Raw genomic sequence first — 9,084 nt, 5'->3', positions numbered from 1 at the left:
AGCCGGAGTCTCCATCCTGTTCGGCGCTACCAGAGCTCCCGCCCCTCATTCCAGAGGCGCTAGAGCTACTCAGTCCAGCGCTGCCAGAGCCTTCCTCTCCAGCGTTGACGGAGCCTCCCGTCTGCCCAGCGCCATCTGAGCCACCCGTCTGCCCAGCGCCATCTGCCCCTCTGCCCGCCCCCATTTGAGCCACCCGTCTGCCCAGCGCCATTTGAGCCACCCGTCTGCCCAGCGCCATCTGAGCCACCCGTCTGCCCAGCGCCGCCTGTGCCGCCAGTCTGCCAGGGGCCGCCTGTACCGCCAGTCTGCCAGGGGCCGCCTGTACCGCCAGTCTGCCAGGGGCCGCCAGTGCCGCCAGTGCCGCCAGGGGCCGCCAGTGCCGCCAGGGGCCGCCAGTCAGCCAGGGGCCGCCAGTGCCGCCAGTCAGCCAGGGGCCGCCAGTGCCGCCAGTCAGCCAGGGGCCGCCAGTGCCGCCAGTCAGCCAGGGGCCGCCAGTGCCGCCAGTCAGCCAGGGGCCAGTGCCGCCAGTCAGCCAGGGGCCGCCAGTGCCGCGCCCAGAGCCCCTCAGCCGCCAGTGCCGCCCCTCAGCCCAGAGCCCCTCAGCCCAGAGGCGCCAGAGCCCCTCAGCCCAGAGGCGCCAGAGCCCCTCAGCCCAGAGGCGCCAGAGCCCCTCAGCCCAGAGGCGCCAGAGCCCCTCAGCCCAGAGGCGCCAGAGCCCCTCTGCCCAGAGCTTCTGCCCCTCTGCCCAGAGCCCCTCAGCCCAGAGGCGCCCCCTGTCCAGAGCTTCTGCCCCTCTGTCCAGAGCTTCTGCCCCTCTGTCCAGAGCTTCTGCCCCTCTGTCCAGTGGGGTCATTGAGAAGGGTGGCCATGGTTAGAAAGCCACGGAGGCGGACAATAAAGCGGACTAAGACAATGATGAAGTGGGGTCCGCGTCCCGCACCAGAGCCGCCACCGCGGACAGACGCCCACCCAAACCCTCCCCTATAGGTTAAGGTTTTGCGGCCGGAGTCCGCACCTTTGGGGGTACTGTCACGTTCTGACCTTTATTTCCTTTGTTTTGTCATTATTTAGTATGGTCAGGGCGTGAGTTGGGTGGGCAGTCTATGTTTGTTTTTCTATGTTTTGGGGTATTTCTATGTTTCGGCCTAGTATGGTTCTCAATCAGAGGCAGGTGTCATTAGTTGTCTCTGATTGAGAATCATACTTAGGTAGCCTGGGTTTCACTGTGTTTGTGGGTGATTGTTCCTGTCTCTGTGTTTTGCACCAGATAGGGCTGTTTTTGGTTTTCCACGTTTATTGTTTTGTAGTGTTCATGTTTTTATTAAACATGAATCAATATAACCACTCTGCATTTTGGTCCGCCTGTACTTCACCACAGGAAAACCCTTACATATATGTTGAAATTGCATTGAAAATTCCACTTAGAGTGGTTGAAAATGTCATGTAGAATCTATGTGGAAATTACAACACAATTAATGTTATGTGGTGTTGTAAATGCAATAAACATGCAACATCAGATCGACATCACATTTTCATCATAGTTGAGAAATTTCTGCATATTTGAGAAATTTCTGCATATTCTCACTGTTTAATCGTTGTCAGATTTTCATCCTATATTCACTATACACTGAGTATACAAAACATATTTCCATCACAGACTGACCACGTGAATCCAGGTGAAAGCTATGATCCCTTATTTATGTCACTTGTTTAATCCACTTCAAATCAATCATATGTATTTACAAAGCCCTTTTTACATCCGCAGATGATACAAAGTGCTATACAGAAACCCAGCCTAAAACCCCAAACAGCAAGCAATGCAGATGTAGAAGCAAGGTGGCTAGGAAAACCTCCCTAGAAAGGCAGAAACCTAGAGAGGAACCAGGCTCTGAGGGTTGGCCAGTCCTCTTCTGGCTGTGTCGGGTGGAGATTATAAACCTAGAGAGGAACCAGGCTCTGAGGGGTGGCCAGTCCTCTTCTGGCTGTGTCGGGTGGAGATTATAAACCTAGAGAGGAACCAGGCTCTGAGGGGTGGCCAGTCCTCTTCTGGCTGTGTCGGGTGGAGATTATAAGAGTACATTGCAATTGAGACAATTGTCTCAAGGCTTTAACCTGAGACATGGATTGTGTATATGTGCCATTCAGAGGGTGAATGGGCAAGACAAAAGATTTAAGTGACTTTGAACGGGGTATGGTAGTAGGTACCAGGCGCACCGGTTTGTGTCAAGAACTGCAACGCTGCTGTGTTTTTCACGCTCAACATTTTACTATGTTCATCAAGAATGGCCCACCACCCAAAGGACATCCAGCCAATTCGACACAACGGTGGGAAGCATTGGAGTCAACATGGGCCAGCATCCCTGTGGAATGCTTTCGACACCTTGTAGAGTCCATGCCCCAAGAAATTAAGGCTGTTCTGATGGCAAAGGTGTGGGGTGCAACTCAATATTAGGGTATTCCTAATGTTTGGTATACTCAGTGAACATAGCACTACACTTACATTACAATTTAGCCATTCAGCAACCTCTCCCATCCAGAATGACCCACAGCTAGTGCATTTATCTTAAGATAGCCAGGCGAGACAACCACATATCACAGCCATATCCCAACCACGTATCACATGCATAATACAATACATAATAGTCACGCCCTGATCTGTTTCACCTGTCCCTATGATTGTCACCACCCCGTCCAGGTGTCGCTTGTTTTCCCCAGTGTATTTATCCATGTGTTTCCTGTCTCTCTGTGCCAGTTCATCTTGTATGTTTAGTCAAGTCAACCAGCGTGTTTTCCCCGTACTCCCTCTATTGATTGTCTTCCCGGTTTTGGCCCCTGCCTGACTCTGGACAACTTTCCCGCCTGCCTGATCATCCTGCCTCTGATCATCCTGCCTGATCATCCTGCCTGCCCTGACCTTGATTCTGCCTGCCCTTCGGTACCTGTTGGACTCTGGTTTTGACATTTTGCCTGCACATGACCAGTCTCTTGCCACCCCTTTTGGATTAATAAACATTGTAAGACTCCAACCATCTGCCTCCTGTGTCTGCATCTGGGTCTCGCCTTGTGCCTTGATAATAATGCAATGCAGAATACAACACAACATGCATAAAAATGTTTGTGTGTCTCTTCACAGTCCCTGTCGTGCTGTAAAGTGTCCTTTCATAGTTTTTCTTATCTGGTTGAATTAATAGCTTGAGTTACCGGAGGTGGCAGAGTTCCATTTAGTTGTGGCTCTATTTAATACTGTGCATTTCTCAGCCTCTGTTCTGGACCTGGGGACTGTGGAGAGATATACATCTCCATTGATAGATGCTGAAGTTTCTTGTATTTCAGGGTTTCCATTAGATTCTATGCATATGGTGTGCTTGGGTGTCGTGAGGAGGATGTTGATTTTCCTTGAACGAGGCCCTAGAACATACAGACTGTCTCCATCTCAGAAAACCAAAAACAATTTGCCCGACAACCTCGGTCACTGGCATAATCCATTGGTATAAGTGACTGTCTGAATCAAGCAAAGTGAAATATTCTGCCAAGAACATCCAACCTTGCATCAAGAAAAACATATGAGATGGTTGCTTCCTCCTCCAGGACCAATATGCATTTGTCAAAGAAATAAGAGACGATGGAAACCTTGTCTGTGATGTCATTGACCATACTCAAACTGACAACTACTTCCATGTGCCTCCAAAGACTCCAAAGACAACATTGCAAGTATCTCAATTATCTGCAAATGCAAGATCAATTATTTATCCCCAGGGCCTTATCACAACAAGGCAGTGTCTACCCTATCATAGGCAATACACAGTGATCTCTCTGTTGCACAGTTTTGCCAAGGAAGATCACATCTATTGGAATAGTTGGGTTTGCAATTAGGCCTTATATTATATTGACTGTCTATTTCCCCAGGTTGTCATCTCAGAGGATGTGGGCCAGAGCAGAGTGGATGGAAAATGAGAAGGAAGGTGTAATTCCAGAGCACTGGATCAAAGACCAAGCTGTGTGGTGGCCCCCAAATCAATAGGATAAAGCAATAAAGGATTGGTCCACACACTCTCTGAAATGGAAGTAATTTCATACTTCTGAGGATAAAACTGACATTAGATAAATAGCAGATACATTATACTTGAAAATGCAAAAAGTAAAAAGTACAAAAAAAAGTAGAAAATGACTTAATTTGTTTCCACTAAGATATGTTCTGAAGCGCCTTAAAACCAGTGCCATTAAAGCTTTGTCCACACTGTAGGTGTGAATGCTCAAATCAGGTTTGATTTTCAAATCTGTTCTGGAATACTGACTGTCCAAACTGTAAGTTACAAGTGACCACATAGGATTTGTGTGTTCAGACAGCAGTCATTTGCTGACATGCCTGAGCTAGTTGTCATAGTAACGATGGGTGTGTGCACAGTGGTGTAGGCTGATTGGTGGTACTCTAGCATCCTATCACATAGAAGTTACAGAATGTAGCAAGCTAAGGTGACCAAAATGCTTTCCATGGACGTTTTCATACTGTCAGAAGACTTTTAAAGCCTCAAGGGATAAGATGTGACATGTGCTTGTCAAACTGTCAACAGACTAGACTAGCTAGCAAGCAACAATATATGAAAGTGGTTTGAAATGTGGCTTGAAATAGCCAATTCCATGTGCTTTTCGGCTGTCCAGACAGCAGGAAAAAGAACGGATACAAATAAGATCGAGTCACTTCAAACTGCCAATGTGAACAAGACTTAAGAAGCAGAAGGCTACAACGCCCTGCAAGACACCAAGTATTGGTGGTGAGGGGAAATGGCAAACTAAAACACCACTCAAGCCATCAAGTGTGGGGATGGGGAAATGGCAAACTAAAACACAAGCCACCAAGCGATTATAGTGAGGACCCTTCACAACGTCAGTCACCCCCTTATTCTCATTCTTGATTGATGTATTTGGGAAATGTATTCTAATTGTACCAAGAATTGCCATATTGTCCAATATTTTACTTCAGTGAATCTTGAGCCTTCATGCTCCGGGGATAGGTAATGTGGGAGACAGAGGTCTCCTGCCTCTTCAGATGAGAGATCCCCCTCACCAAAGCACTGCAAAGGCTCAGACCCTTTTCCTATCCTGGACGCAAGTATGATTAATTATTTTTAAGCAAATGTTTTATGACATTGAAATTAGGCTGTTATGTTTAGAAGTGAACAAATGTACAACTACTTTGTTTCGGAATTTCTAAAAAAGAGTCATACATCTCCTTTGTGTGATCTGTGACCTTTTTAAAGGACAGTCGCCCAAGTCTGGTTGAGAAATTCAACTTCAACCTGAACGAGATGAAGAAAGATTTACTAAAGATGGAAGAGCAGCTAATGGAAAATGACTTTCAAAAATGCATGGTGAGAAATTAAATATTTAATTGGCATGAATTGAATGACATATTGTCATGTAGTACTGGATGGAAAAATCCATTCATGTCCTTTTGTAAAATTACAAATATCTTAGATCTCAAAGCTGGGGGGTAAAGACATCCCAGATGTGGTGAAGAGAGCAATGCATTGGTAAACTATTACCATATGTGTTTCACTTTTAAAATAAGTAGTGGTGTGTACGTATGTAAAGTACATATTTTGTGTTCCATACAGAACCCTGACAAACGGCCTTGTGTTCTATACAGAACCCTGACAAATGGCCTCATGTCAACGATGACTATGAAAGGTAACAAATGGAAGAGGGCCTTTGAGGACTCCAACATTTGCAGTGTCATTATAGGTACAGTGGAGTACAAATCATGGCCTTTTACATGAATACATAAATACATGTAGACCTTGTCGAGCTGATATTTGTTTTCCCCCTTTACAGCAGGTATGTCTTGGCGAGTCAAAGGCGACAGAGGCAGATATATTACAGACGATGTCAACCTGCCTGAAATATGCACCTGACCGCAAGGGGGCCAGTGGGTGGGCAAATGAGAGTTCTTAAGAAGCTAAAGCATCAAAGCCTGTTCTGACAGTACATTTTGTTGATTTATTGTATATGACATTTTGGTTTCCAGAAGCCCGTTCCAGAAATAAAAATGGGCTTTTACATCTATTTTGTGGTGCAATCCTTTTTCATTTCAACCATTCTTTATTTATTTTTGCATTTGTTTTTACAAGGACAAAGGTTTACAGAATGCTGTTCAAAGCTACAGCTCTAACTGTGTTACACAGAATGACTATACCCTACAGTAATATAGACCCTAAATCTAGAAGATACATTTTGCACCATAAGTAGAATTGTTTTATACACATCAGGGTGCTTTTCAAGAGTGTGCAAAATCAGAAAGTTCCTAGTTGATTCTGTTTGTTTTCCTATTCTTAGCTCAGGCTCTTATCCTTATTTAATGTAAAGAACCCTACATCCCAAAATGGCAACTGCTTCTAAACAGCTTATTGACACACTTCATAGATTAGTTATGGGGTCAAAATCAGTGTTTAGGTCAAGTCAGATCATTCTCAACGCTGCTCCAATATCTGAATGTAGTTGATTTCCTGGTCAAGTATAGTTTTCAAACTCTGAAGTACCAAAATGTAAAAAAATAAGTGTTGCCTGTCTTTTTGAGTGGGTGAATAAAGGTTGAAATCTCATTGCTCAATGTCTTCACCATCTGTCAGATGTGTGCGTACTGGTAGCGAAGTCAGGTGCAGGAGAGCAGAGATTTGTGAACAGGCACACACTTTATTTAGGCAAAAGTGCAGTCACAAGAATTATGTTTAACAATAAACATCTTCGTGAAAAATAACACAGAAAAAACAAGCCAGTCTGGCCCGTCAACAATACACACGTAACACAAACAATCTTACACAAAGACATGATGGGGAACAGAGGAGTAAATACATGTAGATTGATTGGGGAATGAAAACCAGGTTTACAGGGAACAAGACAAAACAAATGGATACATGACAAATGGAGCGGCGAAGGCTAGAAAGCCAGTGACGTTGACCGCAGAACGCCGCCCGAACAAGGAGAGGAGCCCACTTCGGCAGAAGTTGTGACACCATCAAAATAAACTATTTTAAAGTGGTACTCCAGTCTCCTCTTCACCTCATTTAACACCTGGTTTACTTAACAAAAGTAACATCGCAATAGGTGGTCCAGGTATGTCATGACAGCACAAGTGGGGGGGAGGGGCCTTTACTCTTTTGTCCTCTATATTTACTCAATCAAGGGGGAAGGCTGATGACATCATGGATTCCCATCAGACCAGATCCTTGAATGCTCTGCCCGCCTCCTTGAAGTTTGCAGGTGTCTAAAAAACAACATTTACCTGAAAAATATATATTTTGTACCCTTTAGTGTGGTACTTCACTGTATTTATACTTGGGATAAAACTTTTCAACAGTAATAGTTCAAAAATCACTGGAGGATGTCTTTAAAGAATATAGTTGTGTCACGACTTCCGCCGAAGTTGGTCCCTCTCCATGTTCGTCACCGGCTTTCTCGTCACCACCGATCCATGTTTCATTTTCGTTTTTGTTTTGTCTTCATTATACTCACCTGGTTTTCATTCGATAATCAGCGTTCCTTATTTAACCCTCTGGCTTCCCCTGTTGTTTTGTGCGTGATTGTTTTTGTCAAGATGTTCCGCATACGTGATCTGGATTGTTCATGTTTATCCTAGTTGGATTATTGTTGAATTTTTAGTAAATATCGTGGCTTTACTCATACTTGTGTCCTGCGCCTGACTCCGCCTTATTCCATTCACCTAGACTACTTGACAAGTTGTTAGAATATGCCTGTAGAATGTAAATGTGACTGTAGAATATGGCTACAGTGGACGTTGTGATAAATGCAGCTATCAGTGGGACAGACCATACAGAGAAAGACATAAGATAGAGACAGACAAAATAGTCTCACAAATAGAAGTCAGTGTTGTCCTTACACAACCCTTTGGGCACAGTCAAGGACATGTTCAGAGAATGTTCCAGTGGAAATCTGCCAGAGAGTGGTACCCTGTGACTGCTAGTAAAAATATATTAGATTATACTATTAGTATTCAAGCCCTTAGTCCCTGACAGTTGCCTTATCACCCATATTTAAATATTTGCCACTTTGCCTACCAAGACTGCAAGAGACGGTGTGTGTGTGTGTGTGTTTGAGAGAGAGAGAGAGAGAGAGAGAGAGAGAGAGAGAGAGAGAGAGAGAGAGAGAGATGAATGAACAATGTGGGGGCCAGTTCTGCCCATACACCATCGCTCTCAACAGTTTCAGCAAACACTGATAGGTGAAGTTAATTTTTCCCAAGGAAGCTGCTCGTTATTAATGTCCTGTTGTCTAGGAGACTGTCTGCCTCTGCCGTTGCCTGAGTGGCACCTTACCTCCTCCTGGTCATGAGCTGTCATTGTGTTGCATTATAGATTCTTGGCAAAGGATCCTACTTTAGCAATTGCATAAATTCATTTATAAGTGAAAACTGCCCCATGCATGTTCCCAAAATATATTAATATTCATGAAAAAAACGACCTTTTCATGGCTCTGTGGCTGTGAAACTGATTGCGTTGTTGCATATGTAATTCACATATTTAAAATTTTGAATTATACTGGTACTGTAATATTCGATTTCAAGCTGTTGTCCCCTGTGACTATTTTGTTGATACTGTTCTTACTTTGCCCTTTCAATATCTGTGGGCTTTTTTGGTAATTCAGTTGGCTAATTAAGATTCTGGTATTAGGTTGATATTAACATGACTATGTGTTTCTGAAAGGAATATTTGTCCTCTCAAAAAAAGAGTAGTATAATGTAGGTTGAGGAACCTAATCTTTGTTATTCAACCAAGGTTAATTAAAATAGTATTTGTAGATGTCATTATAGTAAACTTTAGGCACCGGAATAATATTTGGAAGACTATTCAGGCTTCTACTTGAAATTGTGGGCATTCACAGAAGTAATGTCAAGCTTCAGTGGTATTAGTCCAAATCTAATGATGTCAAAAGGCTATTTGTCAGCGCAATAGCGTGTAATTCCAACACTAGGGTCTTGCTTAAACGGTGCTTCATTCCTATTGGACAGTGGCTGGTGGACACTAAGCGCTGAAGAATCTTTTGTTCAAACACAAGAAGCGCGCTGTAAAT

This window comes from Oncorhynchus nerka, linkage group LG8 (genome assembly GCF_034236695.1).
Source record: "Oncorhynchus nerka isolate Pitt River linkage group LG8, Oner_Uvic_2.0, whole genome shotgun sequence".
NCBI lineage: Eukaryota > Metazoa > Chordata > Actinopteri > Salmoniformes > Salmonidae > Oncorhynchus > Oncorhynchus nerka.
Note: the sequence above shows the minus strand (reverse complement) of the source record.